Source organism: Monodelphis domestica, chromosome 3 (assembly GCF_027887165.1).
Source record: "Monodelphis domestica isolate mMonDom1 chromosome 3, mMonDom1.pri, whole genome shotgun sequence".
In the NCBI taxonomy this organism is placed as follows: domain Eukaryota; kingdom Metazoa; phylum Chordata; class Mammalia; order Didelphimorphia; family Didelphidae; genus Monodelphis; species Monodelphis domestica.
In genome coordinates, this window is record NC_077229.1 from 168953358 (window position 1) to 168972559 (window position 19202).

Consider the following 19202-nt stretch of genomic DNA (forward strand, 5'->3'; position numbering starts at 1 on the left):
CTTTGTGGGATGGGAGGGGGAGCTCTAGGGGCATCTCAAAAGTACAAGAGGGTGCCCCATGGAGGAGGAGAAAGGGAGGAGAAAGCAGTGTGGGTAAACTGAAGATGAACCTTTCCTATTTCACAATTTTGCCTTGGGCTGTGCCTGTTTGAAAAGTTCCTTGTGTTATTCTCCTCAGTCCTTCCATCCCTGGTGATGTGGGAAAAGTTCCTGTTCTGGGGAAGTCTTAGCTAGACTGTCTTGTTTTGATGGCAAAGATTGCAAGTTCTGTCTGGGAGTTTAATAAATATTCTCTTGCTCAGTCTGTGTCCTCTGGATGGTCAAATTAGTCTCTCTTCCCCACCTCCCCTCCTTTTTCCTTTCCATTTTTATCTTATTTTCTTTGCATTGTTATTGTTCAGCTAAACCTTCCTTCTCCCCTTATCCCCCGACATTAAACAACATAGAATTTAGACCTGGAAAATGTTCTAGAGAAGTTGATACTGACACCCTCATTTTTAGATGAGAAAACTGAGATCTAGAGAAGTAAATGAATGAAATTGATTAGAGTCACACAGTGTTCCAAGGAAGGCTTGTCACAGGCCAGCATGATGATTAAGGTTTGGGACTGGAATGAAATGATACACTTGAAGATCATTAGACTTCTAACAACAAGAAGGTTTCCTTACCAACAATATGGCAAAAGATATTCAGCAAGGATACAGCACTGATGCAGCTCTTCATGGCGTCCAGTTTCTGCATTTGCCATCACGATGGCTTTGTTTAGCAAGGTGTATCAAGTCTAAAGAGGTCTTGACTTGGGCAACCAAGAAGCCTAGAAAATAATCTGAGCCTTGGTTCCTTGCACCTGTTAAGTTTCAAGGGTGGTTTCATTGCCTTTTTTCAAAAGTAACTCTTTCCTTCTGTCTTAGAATCAATTCAAAGCAGAAGAGCAGTAAGGGTTAGGCATTGGAGTTAAGTGCCTTGCCCAGGGTTACACAGCTAGAAGTGTCTGAAGCCAGAATCGAACCCAGGTCCCCCTGACTCCAGACTCGGTGTTCAATATGTCCACTGTGCTATTTAGCTGTCTATTTGCATTGCCTTTAAATATTTCTTACCTTCTGTCTTGGAATCAGTATGTGTGTGTGTGTGTGTGTGTGTGTGTGTGTGTATGTGAAGATAGTTTTTTTAAATTTTTACTTGGTCAATTTCAAACATTATTCCTTGGTTACAAAAATCATATTCTATACCTACCTCCCCTCCCCCAATCCCTCCCATAGCCGATGTGCAATTCCACTGGGTATTACATGTGTTGGAATCAATATTAAGTATTGGTTCCAAGGCAGGAGAGAAGGAAGGGCTAGGGATTTGGGGTTAAGTGACTTGCCCAGGGTAACACGGCTAGGAAGAGTCTATGGCCACATTTGAACCCAGGGCCTCTGGGACTCAATCCCCTAAGCCACCCAGCTTCCCCTTTCATTGTCTTTTTTTTTTAAACTCTTACTTTCCATCTTAGAATCAATACTGTGCATTGGTTCCAAGGCAGAAGAGCAATAAGGACTAGACAATGGGGGTTGAGTGACTTGCCCAGGGTCACACAGCTAGGAAATGTCTTTCATTGTCTTTTAATGAAAAATTAGCCCAGTCTGCATGAACATTCACACAAGGCAAGAATTAAGGGAGACAGAAACCAAAAAATCATGGGATCAAAGATGTAGAGCTGGAAAAGACTATAGGATATTGCGTCCAATTCTTTATTCTATAGATGGTAAAGTTGCAACACAGATATTTAAGTGGCATCTATAGTGACATCTAATAGGGGTAATAAATAAGAAAGGCAGGATTTGCATTCAAGTCTGCTGTTTTTCCAAATGTGTCACACTAGAAGACTAGCTATATAGTGATGCCAAGGAAAGGGGGGGAGGGGGAGTGAAGCCAGAAAGAGGATCAGATTAAGAGGAAATTTCAAGTCCTTATGTAATCCTAGGGCCTGTTACCCAAGAGAAATATAAGTGCTTCATTATCCAGCTCTATTGTTTTCTTTTGTTAGGGGAAACACTACTGTGGAAAAACCTTAACAAATAAAAACATGGATGGGCATGGATTGGATATATAACAGGCTGACTAGTTTCCCCCTTACAGTATCCTTGATGATCCTTTGTTTTTAATGAAATTAATATCTAGCAAGAGGAAAGGAAGCATATGTGGAAATTCTCTTTTTCATGTCTAATAGAATATATTACAAACAAAGGCATGGAAATGGAGGAATAAATTAATAAAGTTGAAGCCCAGATATTTAAGTGATATACCTAAGACAGGGGAAGAGAAGAACATCTTGGGGGCTTAAATCACCACCGAATGTCCTTCAGTGTCTTGGGTTGAAGAAAGAGCCTCCTTTGGCAGTCGTTCATCACACAATCAATGATTTTTTCCATGAATGGGAAGTATAAGAATTACTCAGCCAGGTGGGTATTTTCTCTTGGATTATTTATATTTTGGTACACTCACTCAAAAATCTTTGGCACCTTAAGTAAAGCTGTACAACCACGAGTGAGGAAAAATATTTCCAAAGATAACTTTTGCTTCTTTATTTCTAATTTCTGGCATAACAATGACATACTTGATCTGCTATGAAAATATGAACAAAACAATAACCATCATCGAACATCCCCAGCATCATAGAAACCACTGGAGAACTGAGTAACTCTACTTCTGAATGTCTGACTGGATTCTTGTGGAGGGAGGGACCATGATCACAGAGGCTCCCCTTCTGCAGGGATTCCTACCAAAGGGATCCCAGATGACTTCAAAAAGACTCCACTTAGTGGCTTTCTTCCAGGAAGGGCCAGTGAACAAGACTCCTGACTCTAAAAGACCAGTGCCATCTTTCTTACAAATAAGGAAACAGAAAAAAATGGAGATCCAGGAATGAAATTGCATACATCTAACCTTTCTTGACAAAACTAGACAGAATCAAACACTCCAGTTTGGGAAGGAATGATACCTTGCCAAAAGTATACTCATTATAAACAACATCATAAGCTGAATGGAATGTTGAAAGATGATTTAAGCCATTGGGGTTTTTGAATGTGTGTGGTGGCACTAGGTGACTTAGAAATATCTTAAAATATAGCTGTCTGACCCTGGGCAAGTCACTTAACTCCCACTGCCTAGTCCTTACTGCTCTTCTGTTTTGGAACCAATACTCAGTATTGATTCTAAGACAGAAGGTAAGGGTTAAAAAAAAAAGAAATGTCTTAAAATAGATTACTCACCTTGGAAAATGCACATATCAATCAATTAATTAACTTATCCAATGTCTGGTATGTGCCACACACTGTGTTAGCTGCTGGGGTTCAAAGACAAAAATAAAATACTTATGCTTTTAGGAAAATTACACTGTATTGGGGAAAGTGAGATGTATTTATTATACATGTAGAAATATATACATATAGATACATACAGATAAAAACAAGATAGTGTAGGGAAGGAAGGAAGGGCTAGTGGTTGGGGAAGATCAGCGAAAGCTTCAGGTAGAAGGTATGGTATGAGCTAAATATTGAAGGAATAGAGGAATTCTAAGAGGCAGAGAGGAGGAGAGAGAGCTTTCTAGGCATGGGGACCACCAGTGGCAAAGGCACAGAGATAGAGTGCTCTATGTGAGAACAGGAGTGACTAGGTGGAACAGTGGGTAAAGTATCAGGCTGGGAGTCAGGAAGACTCATCTTCATAAGTTCATATCTAGCCTCAGACACTTACTAGCTGAGTGACTGTGATCAAGTCACTTAATCTTGTTTTCCTCAGTTTCCTCCTCTGTCAAATGAACTGGAGATGGAAATGGCAAACCACTCTAGTATCTTTGCCAAGAAAACTCTAAGTAGAGTCAAGAAGAATCAGATGCAATTGAAATGATTGAACAAAAAATAATGTGAGCACAACCAACAGGTTGACTAGATAATAAAGTACAAGAAGAGGAGTAACACTTAAGGAAGCTGGAAAAGTAGGTTGTGATCAGATTTGTGAAGGATTTTTGAAGTCCTGGCTTTTAGGAACTTACCCCTTTAGGAGTTTTCTTACCCTGGTTTCCATGTTTTACAGCAACAGTTAACCTGAGGACCAAGGATTTCCTGATCCAGGAACTTGAGTCCTTTCTGGATCTTGGTTGTTCTCCTTCCTCACTTACATTTGCTTTATAAAATGCCTAGTTTTAAGGTTGGGTGGGGGGCACTTTGGTTCTCAAAAAAATGCAAGTGACACATTTTTAAGTTTAATTTGCATTATTAACATTTCTCCAACGCCTAAATCTATATAGTCAACAAAACAATAAATCATGCCCTGACTTGGAAAGCCTGTGTATTTCCGAGGTGTAAATGCTCATACCCAAAATTGAATAATTGGGCTTTTGAGGTGACTCTAGCACACACCTGCTTAGTTTCCAAAAAAACACCACCTAAGTACTATCCCCTACATCCAGCTTTCCTGGTTATTCACTCCTCCCCACTTAGGGTTCTCTCCCTCTTGAGGTGCCTTTAGATACACTTGGTATTTGTTTATCTATTTACATACAGTATATCCCAAGGAGAAGTGAAGTTTCTTGAAGGCAGGGATTGTGTCTACAAAGACAAAAATGACAGACAAAAAAAGGCACTTTCCTCACCCACAATAAACTTTCCCTCCTCTGAATTTCTAAAGCATCTATTCACTTTCTCAGTCAAACAATCATCAATAAACATTTATTGAGTGCCTTTTATGTGCCAGGCACAAAGAAGAAAGGCAAAACACAAGCTTGCACTTGGTTGCATGTTGCCTTAGACTTCTAATTTCATTTAAATCTATTTTCTCTCCCCCAAGTAGCCTGGAAGTCATAGGGTTGGGACCTCTTTTCTATTCCCTTGAAACATGCAACAGGGCTACAATTGTTCATTGAGCTCAATGCTTCTATTTTCATCTTACCAGGTCACCCTGAAATGGTGCTATGGTCATGTGCTATTTTAATTTCAAAACTCAATAAAAATTTGAACATGCAGGAGCTTTTATTATGAGCTTGGCCAATTCCTTTTGACCAAAAAGTTTAGATTTGTTTTTAGGTGTCCCTTTTCTAGATATACCCTTAGACGGCACACATACTCATTCTCCTCTTCATCACCTCCAGTAGAAAAAGTAAGGTTTGTTTTCTACATCTACTTCATCACTTCTTTCAGAGCGGGATTTCATTTGGAAGTAGAAAAATACAAAAGATTTTCATGTTTTCAGTGATTCAAGACAAAAAAAAGTTCTCTACTTTAACAATTTTTTCCTGCCTCTGAGTTTGTTTTCAGATTACCATCATGTCTTATTATCATATATTACCATGAAACACCATTACCTTTTACAGGTTAAAAACTTGGATGCAAGTCAATTGTTCCACTCAACAGCTAATTGATTCAGGTAGTTTTCTGACATTCAAGTTAAAACACATTGCTTCCATAAACATGAGTAATGCTTTCCACTCAGGGGATGTAGCCATCACATTCTTAAGTTATCAGCCCTAAAGCAGAGGTTGAGTTTTCTCACGAGTTACTGTTCTTTCTCAGGGAGCATCTGTGAGTGAATGATTTGCTTCTCCTGCTCTCCCCACCCTCCCAAATGGTAATTGGGTTTCATTTGTAGGTTCTAGTTCTGTATTGCTATACCCAAGAAGGCCTTTGTGAGGGACTGTACTGCATTTCCTCCTCAAATCTCAATCTGATTTTGGATTTTTTTTCACATTTTCCTGTTTCTTCCTACACCATTAATCCATTTATTAATTCATGATTGAGGTGCAAGGTGTTCTCAAGTCCAGATATTTAAATGTCATTTGATCTTTTGGTTCAGTCTTCCAATTCTTTTCTACTAAGAGCAAAAAACCAAAGCCCGAGATACATGGCAGTTATGGGAATTCCTATGAAGCTTAACAGAGAAGCTAAGACCCCAACACTGAGGACCTGAACCAATCTTTGGCCATTGTGGTTTGCCTGGGTTCACTTCAAGGGATATCTAACTTCTCAGGTAGCCAAAGTTTCCCATTTTCACAGTCATTGGTTCATCAAAACCCCACTCCAGAAGCACTGGGGGACAATTCTAATTTTGGTTTTTATATCGAGTTTCTCCAAAAAAAAGGAGAAAACAAAATGTATTTATTCCTATACAGAGAGCAATGATAACCATAAACAAATTACCATGTGCATTAACATTGTTAGCTGGAATTGCATTTAAGCCTTAATAGGACATAAAATGATGTTTTCAAAGCTTCTAATTAGCCATGTTATATTTCACTTCCATTGATATTATCTAATTAAATAGCTAAGCTTGATCTCTTCAAAACTGTCTCTTTCCCAGGTGACAATCCATTGCTGTCACTGTTTAGGCATTGTTTCTTTCATGCTGCTCTAGTGCCAGGGAAGAAGATAGCAACTTTAGGCCCTTTAGTGCTTACAAAATTGATGCTAAATAAAGGATTCACATGAGAGGCAAAGGCTACCTAGAGGCCTGCTATAATCCCAGTGGGGTTGAGTCTGTACCCCACAGGGGGAGTGGCAGTCTCTACTGACACTATGTTGGGGCAGGGAAGGAGAATCCTCTATCTTCCCCTGAAATCACATCTTATCACCTGTTGGGCTACTTTTAACTGCATCTTCTACCAGGTGTGGCACTCTGTGCCAAGAGCTCTTCCACTTCAGCAGTTAGGAGATTATTAGCAGATGAATCACACAGGAGAAGAAGATGGTCCCTTGTGGTCAACACAAATGAGTCCTTCTAATGCTGGGGGGTAGGGAAAAAGAGAAAAGACAAAAGGAAAATTCAGATGTATTTTTTTTTAATTTAGATATTCACTTCATGCTCATTTCTAATATAAGATTTAGCTAAGTACAACATTTACTCCCATTCTACTTGAGGGCAAAAGGACTGGGACCAGTTGATTTTTTTTGAAGTCTCTTTTAGACCCAAGATGTATAATTTGTGATTGGAGATGGGTGAACTGTGGAAGAGGTGGGTGGGAAGGATAAAGCCCTCAGAAGCATATTTCTGACAAAGGCTCATAAATACCAAGGCCACACTAGGGCAAAATCCATTATCCAAGTCTTTATTAGTAATTGCTTTAATCTTCCTCTCTTAAAAGTTCTCAGAATCCATTTTTCTTTGTCCTTTTCCCCTGAGAAGTGCTTACCTTCAGGGTACTTTTCCCCCCTTGCCTCCTCTCAAAGCAGAATATTCCAGCATTAGTCCTTGGTTCCCCAAATGGATTGATTGATTTCTTCCCTTGTCCTACCTCAAGCTCACACTCCCTTTTCTAATGGGGTGGTTCTCATGGCTTTTGCCTTGACCATATTTACATTTCTTTCAGACTTCTTTTATTCTTCTCCTCTCCTTCTGGTTCCTTCTCCCAGACCCAGGTCAGCGCCTTTTTTTTTTTAATGCTACTTGAATGCCACTCCCTACATTTCTGTGTTTGAAAAAGCCTTACCCCTTTGCCAATCCCCTTTGAACCTTTGGTCTACTCTGAAAATAGCTGCTTGTTTCTGTACTAAAGACAGAACAGACAAGAGAGAGAGAGTAGACAGACTGTAGGGCTTAAGAGGTAAGAGTGACATTTAGCAGGGCTTTTCAAAGATATGTGCTGACTGAAACCATAGTTTGCTTTGGGGCCCTATAGGGCTTTGGCAGAGGTCTACCAATTACTAATTGTTCATACCTGAGACTAGAAGATTAGAAGAAGAATATTTTAAGGGTGCCTGTGAAAGCCAGAATTTCTTAAACTGAAGCAACAGGGCAAAGAGGCTATGTAGCCAGGTAGTTAAGCTAGGGGGAGCCACATTTAACAGAGGATCTCATTTGCAGTAGGTATGGCGGTCAAGGTTCTATTGACTTGAAAAAATAATGCTCTCTGTTTATATTTCTGCCATAGTCAGTGAGTGTGAGTGCACTGACTGTAATTCCATGCCCCTGCTAGAGGAAAAAGAAAAATGGCTGGAGGAACTTCTTTCTACTGTTTGGTTTATGGTGGGAGGGGGAATGAAGTGTTCCTTGAGAAGATGGAATAAAAGTTCTAAGAAGGAAGGACAGTGATTCCTTACCTATCATGGCAGTTACATTCCAGAGACCCCCATAATAGGTGAAAATCTGTGAAGTAGCAGAAGAGCAAACAGACCACTGCTACAGTCACTGAGCCAATCAGCACCAAGGATACAGAACACAGCGCTGTGGTTGGAAGTCTTTCATGCCATCAGCCATTAGTGTGCCATGTACAATCTCATGCTGTCAAACACACAAGCTGTAGTGGTGTACTTAATTTCCATTGTGTACAGTATGATATTCATCTACAAAATCCCACCATATAGTGAAAACTCCACAATACAGAATTAGATTTTTTTTTAAACCTGCCATACAGTGAAGCCCTGATAAGTGAACCACAATAGAGCAAGGGATGATGGCACATAAAGGGCAAAGAAAAGGGGAAAGTACACTAAAGAGACAAAGATGAGGTCAAGAAGATAAAAGGTAGAAGAAGGTGACAAAGAGAAGAAAGGTTGGAAGAAGAGCATATGATCTCCCTGGGACTCAGTTTCTTCTTCTGTTAAAATGATGCTGCAGAGCTGTAGGGTTTCTTCTATCTCTAACAATTTATGAAGCTTAAATAACAATAGTAACAATAGTTTCTATTCATAGAGTGCTTTAAACAACCCTTTAAACTAGGTGTCATAATACTCATGATCAGTTAAAATATGCATTTATTAAGCACTTACTATATACCTGACAATGTGCTGGGTGCTAGGGATACAAAAACAAAGAATAAAAGAATCCTTTTTTCAATACTTATTTGCGATTAAGGCATGGCTCAATGTATTTTTGTAAGTAGGAAAAATGGAAGTAACCTTAGAGAAAGGGTATACTATAAACTTTCAGGATAGCAAGATGATTTGGGTAACCAGTTCCTGCCACTCATCACAAAGCTGGAATTAGGGTAAGGAAAATCTGGTTACCCAGCCATCTCTATTTGCTAAAAGCAGAGCAAACTGAAATATTATCCATCATTTTACCTGTCAGAGGAATATGACTATTATAGAAGACCTGGTTGGTGAAGTGGATTCTACAATTTGATGATATGATAAGTCTGTCATGCCATCTTTGTGAACCAGTTGATAGTGTAGTTACATGGATTTTGAAATGGTTGACTAACTGGATCAAACGAGCGCTAATCCAAGAATTTATTATTATTTTTAAACCCTTACCTTCCATCTTAGAATCAATACTACACAATGGTTCCAAGGCAGAAGAATGGTTAGGATGAGGCAATGAGGGTTAAATGACTTGCCCAGGGTTATATAGCTAGGAAATGTCTGAGGTCAGATTTGAACTTAGGACCACCCATCTCCATGGTGGCTCTGTATCCATTGAGCTACCTCATTGCCCCCCCCCCCCAATCCAGAAATTTGTATCAACCCTAAAGAAGATCTCTAATGAATTACCACATATTAGTCTTTGGTCCTACTCTGCTAAACATTTTAATCAATGAGTTAGATGACAACATTATCCTCCAACATATCTTTCATTCTCTTGCCTTAACATCTTAGATCATACTGTTCTCTGTGTCCAAAACATACTCCCTATTCACCTGTTGAATGCCTACCTATGCTTTAAAGCCCAAAATTATTGATATTCAAGGTTTCCCCCCTTATTTATAGTGATTATTTTTGTGATCATACCTATCCTTTGTTTGGTTAAAAACCCTCCCACTAACCAACATTATAAAATACAGCTTAGTTTCTTTTCCATTTTTGTTGGTGTAACTTTTAAATGTTCATATGGGATATTTGTTTTGAGCTCATTTTAATTCCAGTATTAGTTGCTGGCCCAAACCAAATTTCTGCCAAAGTACTTTCCAGTTTTTCCATCATTTCTTGCCCAATCAGGAGGTTTTTTTTCCTGAAGTAATTTGTGCTGTTCATATAGAATTCTTTGATATTGAGCTCAATTTTTTCTGATTCTCCATTATCTATATCTATAGATGTATATGTGTACATATGCATATCTTTCATATACATAAATATAAACATATCCTTTTATATATGTAACTATAGAGCTATCCAGTTCATATACATATTCATATATATATACAACTTTATACATATCCCTTTCATATATATTCATATATAATCATACATATCCCTTTCATTTACATCTTCATATATATACAGCTATAGACATATCCCTCTCATATACATATAATAAATATCACAAAGATAGAAATGACAAGATGGCAATAGATTAGATATGAGGAGTACTAAATACAAAAGAAGAATTGAAAATGTCACTGAGGTTGTGAGCCTGCATAACTGAGAAGATGGTGGTGCTCTTGACAGAAAACTAGGAAGTCTAGAAGAGAAGAATGATTGGAGAGGACAAATCATGAGTTCTAAGTAACCAGAAATATTGATGGTGGAACCAAAAGGTCAAAGAAAAATCAAAGACGGTAAAACAAAATCTAAAGCAGTGTCAGTGGATAGAGGAATCGTGAGTTGGTTGTGAACTCACTGAGAAATAAAAAAGGATGTCCTGGGTGGGTGGGTGGGTCAGTAGTCTTTATCTAAGACTTCCAGAATATGGATTGGGTAATATATTTGGATTGTGTGAATGGCAAAGGTTACACAGTGATGATGGTAGAGATATTGCCTAGAAATAGAAATAGGGAGCAAGGAGTATATCAACTTGCCCACTTCAACAAGAGTATAGGTGTAAAGAAACAGAAGAGCCATTGTTGAAAACAACAGCCAGGGATGCAGTGTCATCTGAAGCCAGCCAGGTTTCAGGGAGTACCAGAAAATGGAAGGAGTAAGAGAGGAGATTATTCATTTGTGAATTATGAAGCAAGAATTTCAGTGAGCACAATGGAAGGAAGTACCAGAAACATGTACAGGAGGAGGGGAACACTAAATGGATGGCAATGAACACTAAATGGATGGCAGTGGACACCTGGGATTGAGAAGAGGACTCATTCTTTGGCAGTTGGGGTTCAAAAGGAGAAGGGAAGGAGAAAGGGAGAGATGCATTAGTGTATTAGTGGAGAATAATGAATGACAAAGACAAGTGATTAAAAAATTCAAGGTTTACCTTTGAGGGTTCAGTCCTTTATTTCCCTGAAAACTGTTCTTGTTGTGTCCTAGGAGGCATCTGGAAGTCTAACTCACAGAAAATATGAATAGAATGTGATGGACTTCTGGTCACCAGATAAAAGCTGTCCTGTTCTGGAGCTGAATGGAAAAAGGAAGCCAACTGACAAGTGGTGGTATGACCCAGCCTGGCTCTCAACAACCACAAATCAGACTTCTTTAAGCCAGGAAGTGTGGAGGGTCAGAAGCCTAGCCAGGAAGCAAGAGTATGTGTGTCCTGGGGCTTGCATTTTGTCAACAAGTGTGGCCTTAGTGGTTTTGTGGCCAATAAATATTTGAATGACTGAATGAGTATTTATATTCACAATAATTTTTTAGTTTGAATATTATCATGAATTCCTTATAAAGATCACTCTATAGCATTACAACAGAAAAAATTTTAGCACTCAGCCAGAGGTGGTATGGCATAAATGGATGGAGAACTGGCCTCAGAGACAGGAAAACCTAGGTTCAAATCAATCCTCTAATACATACTGACTGTATAATACTGGGTAAATCAAGTCACAATCTCTTAGTGCCTTAGGCAACTTTCTAAGGCTAAATTGCCAGAGAAAGTGCTGACATGAATTCCTAGAGAGTAGGAGCTTCCTCAACCAGGAATTCCCTATATTAATGAAATCAGAGTTCCAGACCTTATCCGTTTGTCCATCACTAATGATTAGGGCAGATGATTCATTCCTTTGTAATAATAGATGGCATAGATATACTCCAGAGGGAAACTCTGCTGCCATTTGTAGGGAATTTTGAGTTATCTTCTCATAAGACCTCTCTTCCCAGTGTCCTGGGACAAATTAAGAAAGGAAGGAGTGTGTGTGTGTGTGTGTGTGTGTGTGTGTGTGGTCAAAGGAAAATGGGTTTAGATCAAAGCAGGAAAGATTGTAGTGGAATATAAGGAAGGGTTTTTTGATCATCAGGAAAAACCCAAGAATAAGCTATTCAAGGGGAGCAAGACAGAATAAAATAATTAGATTTGTAGGAATATTCTGGGAAATCAGAAATGCTATGGTAGATAGATATGTAAAATAATCAAGAGAGAAATTGACTAGGGGGATAAAATATCCTATGAAAGTGAAGAAAAGTGAAACAAGAGAAGGAAAAATAATGCAATACATGACCAACTGAATGTTTGTGAAAATGGTGGAGATTAATTGGTTGGAGAAGAATTATAAATATGTCAATCTTTATATAAATGTACATATAATATCACATTATATATTATAACAAACATAACATTTATATCAATATATACTATTTCAATACATTAAAATTTTTAATTGTAGTCTGTCCAGATCTTCCAGAAGAGAATCAAATGCTTCTAATTCAATTCAATAAACATTTATTAAGTACATGCTATGTGCAAGGTCCTAGAGAACAAAGACAAAAATAAAATCAATATTGACCTCCAGGAGCAAACTTTCTACTAGGGATATATACTATGTATATATGAAAATAAATGCAAAATATATACAAAATTGGGCTGCTAGGTGGAGGAATGGATAGACTGCTGGGTCTAGAGAGGGCTGGAGTTCAAATCTGGCCTCAAAATATTTACTGGCTATGTGGCCCTGGGCAAATCATTTAACCTTATTTCCCTCAGTTTCCTTATCTGTCAAGTGAGCTAGAGACCGAAATGGCAAACTATTCCAGTACTTTAACTTAATTTTTACCAATCACATGTAATAAGTTTCCACAAAAGCTTTCCAGTTATATAATCTAGATTATCTCCCTCATCCCTTCCCTCCCCCCTCCTGGATCTGGCAAGCAATTTAATCTGGGTTATACATGTATCATCATGCCAAACATTTCTATATTGTTCATTCTTACAAGAAAATAATCTTATAAAGCCAAAACTCCAAAATACACATTCCAAAATCTTTGCCATTAAAACCCAAAATGAGGTCATAAAGAGTTCCACAGGACTGCAATAGCCAAACTATACAAAGTCATTTCAAGGGGAAAGTAGTAATAATTGGAGGAACCAAGAATGTTTTCATCTACTAAGAGGGACTGAGATTCTTTGAGGAGGAGGTGAGCACCAATGTCTGCATTTCAGACTTGTGCCACCACTGGTACAAAGGCTGAACTAGCAGTCAAAACTCTGCCTATCCTTTGGTCCTGGAGGGTTTCCTCACACTTGCCAGAAAGCAGGAGGTTCAATGATCTCTCTGGTCACTTTGCCATTCTGTATTTGTGTGTAAACTCTGAAAAGTTAGTTATCACTCTTCATTTGTGAAGTGTGGGGCATTGCCCCACTACTGAGTAGTCTTTGTTAATTAATAGCATTCACCAGACAGAGTTCAGATTACACTCAGCCTCCCTGGAAACATTTGCATCATTCTACACTTTTGCTTTTCTTCAATATTTGCTAAACAGACCGGCCAGACTTCAGGGCTTCATTGTCACCAAAACCTGGTTTGGAGAGTCTCTTGCAGGGAGCAGGCCCATCCTGTTTGACTATATCGGACAAGCCTGAACTGGATGAACTGAACAGGAAGTGCCAGTTTTACCTCTTTAGAGCGATTGGAGACTCTTTGTAGAATAACTTGTTCAGCCACAGGAGGGGAAGAAGGGAAAAAAAAAAACCCTCCATCAAACAATGTTCCATCAGAGCCATAATGTTGCAGGACCTGCTCTGGGGATAACTGTATGTTGCTGGGATCATTGAAATTTCATTATTTGAAAGTTTCCCCAAAGTGGCCTGCTCCCAAAAAGTTTGACTAGTTCATGTTTTTTGCTTCATCCCCTCACATATGTTCCATTGCAAGGAATCCAATGAAGCCCTAATAAAACTCCTTTACTTATATATAATTATCACTGTTGCAAAACAATCCCCTAGAAATCACAAAACAGAGCTCGTTAGACATGGAAAAAGATGGGGTCAAAAATAAAAGAGATATTGGGTGTAAGCCAAATATATGTGCCAACTTTGTTTAGTATGTGCTGGTTGGAAAGAAGGGTTAGATTTGTCCTGTTTAGCGCCAGAGAGGAGAATGAAGGAAAAAAGGTGTCATCTATACACCCGTAGGTTAAGGCAGAATGTAAGAAGGAAAAAAAAAAAACTTGCCAAGAGCTCTCCCAAAATGGTTTGGGATTCCCGGAGGGGTAGTAGGGTATTCTTCCTTTAGATGTCCAGGGAACTGGCTCAAGCTGGAGAATAAGGGCGGGAAAGAGATTTAAGTGTAAAGGAAGATCTAGAACTGACCTTGTTCACCAAAATAGGAAAGGGAGGAGAGTATATCCAGTGTAGATTTAATGGTCTGGGGGGGAAAAGAAACTGAGTGGTGGAGAAGAGATGTGACACCAGTTTCAATCTTGTCTCTGATAACTTAATACATCTTGCGTGTTGTTTTACCTTAAGGGTCCTCAGTTTCCTTATCCCATGAAGAGGGTGGCTGGCTTCTAAATTCCCCTGCAAAGACAATTTGGAATTATGCCCAAAGGGCTTTAGAAGAATGAATGCCCTTTGATCCAGCAATACCTCTATTAGGTTCAAACCCCAAAAAGATTTAAAAAATGGGGATGGACCTGTTTGTACAAAAAGATTTATAGCCAGGCTTTTTGTGGTGGCAAAAAACTGGAAAATGAGGGGTTGTCCACTTCTTGGGGAATGGCTGAACAAAATGTGGTATCTGATGGTGATGGAATACTATTGTGTAATAAGGAATGGACAAACGCTTGATTTCTATAAGAACTGGAAAGACCTACATGAATGGATGTGGAATGAAATAAGCCGAAACAGGAGAACACTGTATACAGTTAACTGAAACATTGTGGTAGGAGCAAATGTAATAGATTTTGCTACTAGCAGCAGTGCAATGAACCAGGACAAATTCTAAGAGACTTATGAGAAAGAATGCTATCCACAGCTAGAGAAAGAACTGTTGGAGTAGAAATGCAGGAGAAAAATATAATTTATCACTTATTTATTTGGGTACATGATTTGGGGTTTTGGTTTTATAAGATTACTCTATTACAAAAATGAGTAATATGGAAATAGGTATTGGATGACATCTATAACCCAGTGGAATTGCTTGTCACCTTTGGGAAGGTGTAGGAAAGAGGGGAGGGAGACAACATGAATCATGTAACCATGGAAAAAAATAAAAAATATATATTTTTAAAAGTTCCCCACAGCTGTAAAGAAAAGTTTAGTAACCAGAACTCTAAATAGTTTTCTTTTTATTGCTAAATGACTAACATTTCTAAAATTTATTTTCATTCATTTATTTTTCTATTTATGAAGTTGGAAACTTAAATCATCAGTAAACCCAAAGATGTCAATATACAAAGAACAAAAATGAGAACCTTGAGCTTGTTTTTGTGAACCAACTCCGGGCTTCCTTACCTCCCCTTGGGGAAATTCCCCTTTTCTCCAAAAGGAGTAGACAGATTTAAGGAAATCGGGGAATGAGTTTCATCTCACGGGGCTACACTGCAAAAGCTGTATCGTCTGCTTGCTCACTCGGGACTCCCCCAAAGGGCTTCCCCCGCCACTGCTTCGCCATAGGAGGCGCGGAAGAAAAATCACACCACCTTCCGCCCCAGTTAAAAAGTCATCGTCAAGACTTAAAGCAGTCCTTGGTTAAAATAATCGCTAAAACTTCGAAGAGGTCAAAGGTTGGCAGGTTTAGGATTTCGTGGGAACATGCGCTTGTTTGGGCCTGGCCCAAGCGCTGAGTTGACCTGTTTGACAGGTAACAATTAGAGAGTAATAGCTTGCTGGGCTGGAATGTGGCGCTGAGGCCCCGCGGAGGATCTGGTTTACCTGTTCGGCAGGTGTGGGCTGCAGAGCTCAGATAGGTATGTGCACGCACAGCATTCCAGAGAATCGGTTTTCTCTTAAAGATGCAAAGATGACTGCAGGGCACGAAAGGGCTGGGCTTAGCCCTGGCTAGAAGCCGTTAGCTATTTGCAAGGTAAAGAAGCAAAATAAATAGTGAGCCTGAGATAGTCAAGAAAGAAAATACACAAGAACTATTTCCCCCCCTTCTCGAAGGGCACTTCTTGTTTGAGGGCCTGAGACTGCTGCATGACTAGCTGCATGCAATACCCAGGATGGTGGAATTGAAAATAACCTTTTTTTTTTTTGGAGAGGGTGTTTTATTGTTTTTCCCCTCCCAAAGGAAACAGTTGTCAATAATTTGGTATAATCTCTTCGAAAGACCGGGGCCACCTGTATAGATAGATCTCTTTGCAAGGCTACATGAAGATTCAAAGAAAGAATGCTAAGGATTATTTCTCCTCAAATTCAAAACAGATAGATCTTTATGCGGTGGAGAACGAAGGTGAATTTTAAAGCCAGAAAATATTGTTTTGGTAAAATGATATCTTGGCAATTAAAATTGCTTCCAACGGGCCTGAGTCTGTTCTTGTGGATGCTGGGAGATACAGATGCTATTCCCTATGGGAAGGTTTTCTTGATACCGAAGAGCTGAATGGTTTGTCCACATCCAGTCAAGTTCCCATGCTTCCTGCGGCATTTACATCTTTGCTGGCACATTCAAGGGGGAAATAAGCAAACACTGTAAGTTGCTGAAATTAGCCTTTAAAAAAATCCTGGAATTGCAAATAATGATACATTCACCTAATGTTTGTTTGTTTTTTTTAATCCTCACCACTGAATATTGGTTCTAAGGCAGAAAAATGGTAAGGGCTGGGCAATTGGATCAAGTGACTTGCCCAGGGTCAGACAGCTAAGAAGTATCTGAGGCCAGAATTGAACCCAGGATTTCCCATATCCTGGCTCTATATCCATCTAATTGGCCTATCTTAGGATTTAAAAAAAAATTCCTTTTGCTCTTAGCAAATTAACTTTCTTCATTCACCTGCTTAGTCTTCTAAAGAAAATGATTGTTTCCATTTATATGGTTCCATTTCTCTGACAGTACCAGTTAAGGTGCACCAAATAAATAGGGACACTTTTCATTTCTCCATTTCCTTTCAGGTTCATAAAAGGTTATCAACAACGATCTATCATCAGGAGAAGTTGTTTAGTCAGTTGTGACAGACTCTTGGTGACCCCATATGGGATTTTCTTGGCAAAAGTACTAGAAGAGTTTGCTATTTCATTCTCCAGCTCATTTGATAGATGAGGAACTGAGGCAAGCAGGATCATACCTAGGAACATCTATAGCTAGGATGTGTCTGAGGACAGATTTGAACTCAAGAAGGTGAGTCTTCCCGACTCCAGGCCCTACATTCCATTCATTGCCCTCCCTACTTACTACCCCAGGACATCCTCACAGGGCTCCAGGCCAACTGCAGCTTTTCTTTGATGTCTTTGGGATATAGACTTAGTTGTAGTGATATTGCTGGGTCAAAGGACATGCACATTTTTATAATGCTTTCATAGTTTCAATTTGCATAATTTTAAATTCCTCTCCAGTATGGTTGAATCAGTTCCCAGTTCCACCAACAGTATATGTGTCCCAGTTTTCCCATGTGCCTTCTAACATTTTTCATTTTTCTTTTCTGTTATGTTAGCCAATCTGATAGGCATGAGGTAGTACCTCAGGATTGTTTTAATTTGCATTTCTTTAATCAGTAGTGACATAGAACATTTTTCTATATGACTACAGACAGCTTTGATTTCTCCTTCTGAAAACTGCCTATTCACATTCTTTAACAATTTATCACTTGGGAAATGACTTGTATTCTTATACATTTTACTTAGTTCTTTCTCTCTCTGAACCTTTATCAGAAAAACTTGCTGTAATTTTTTTCTGTTTCTGTTTTCCTTATAATATTGACTATATTGATTTTATTTCTGCAAATGCTTTTAATTTTTTTTTATTTTAAACATTATTTTATTTGGTCATTTCCAAACATTATTCACTGGAAACAAAGATCATTTTCTTTTCCTCCCCGCACCCCCCTCCCACCACCTTTCCCTCTCCCATAGCCAACACACGATTCCACTGGTTATCACATGTGTTCTTGACTCGAACCCATTTCCCTGTTGTTGGTATTTGCATTAGAGTGTTCATTTAGACTCTCTCCTCAGTCACATCCCCTCCACCCCTGTAGTCAAGCAGTTGCTTTTCATCAGTGTTTTTACTCCCACAGTTTATCCTCTGCTTGTGGAGAGTATTTTTTAGATCCCTGCAGATTGTTCAGGGACATTGCATTGCCACTAATGGAGAAGTCCATCACCTTCGATTGTACCACAATGTATCAGTCTCTGTGTACAATGTTTTCCTGGTTCTGCTCCTTTCGCTCTGCATCACTTCCTGGAGGTTGTTCCAGTCTCCATGGAATTCCTCTATTTTATTATTCCTTTTAGCACAATAGTATTCCATCACCAACATATACCACAATTTGTTCAGCCATTCCTCAATTGAAGGGCATCCCCTCGTTTTCCAATTTTTGGCCACCACAAAGAGTGCAGCTATGAATATTCTTGAACAAGTCTTTTTCCTTATTATCTCTTTGGGATACAAACCCAGCAGTGCTATAGCTGGATCAAAGGGCAGACAGTCTTTTATCACCCTTTGGGCATAGTTCCAAATTGCCCTCCAGAATGGTTGGATCAATTCACAAATCCACCAGCAATGAATTAGTGTCCCCACTTTGCCACATCCCCTCCAGCATTCAATACTTTCCATAGCTGTCATGTTAGCCAATCTGCTAGGTGTGAGGTGATACCTCAGAGTTCTTTTGATCTGCATCTCTCTGATTATAAGAGATGTAAAGCACTTTTTCATGTGCTTATTAATAGTTTTGATTTCTTTATCTGAGAACTGCCTATCCATGTCCCTTGCCCATTTATCAATTGGAGAATGGCTTGATTTTTTGTACAATTGATTTAGGTCTTTGTAAATTTGAGTAATTAAACCTTTGTCAGAGGTTTTTATGAAGATTGTTTCCCAATTTGTTGCTACCCTTCTGATTTTGGTTACATTGGTTTTGTTTGTACAAAAACTTTTTTAATTTGATGTATTCCAGATTATTTATTTTGCATTTTGTAACTCTTTCTAAGTCTTGCTTCGTTTTGAAGTCTTTCCCTTCCCAAAGGTCTGACATGTATGCTATTCTGTG

At 38.9% G+C, this 19202-nt stretch overlaps 1 long non-coding RNA gene across 1 annotated transcript in view; it reads left to right on the forward strand.

The window, feature by feature from the left end:
• The first annotated feature begins 16107 nt into the window (after positions 1-16107).
• Positions 16108-19202, forward strand: part of LOC103096410 (uncharacterized) — a 40743-nt gene continuing 37648 nt past the window's right edge. The window contains exon 1 of the long non-coding RNA XR_008917540.1: positions 16108-16689. This is a non-coding gene — a long non-coding RNA (uncharacterized LOC103096410). The remainder of the gene's footprint in view (positions 16690-19202) is intronic.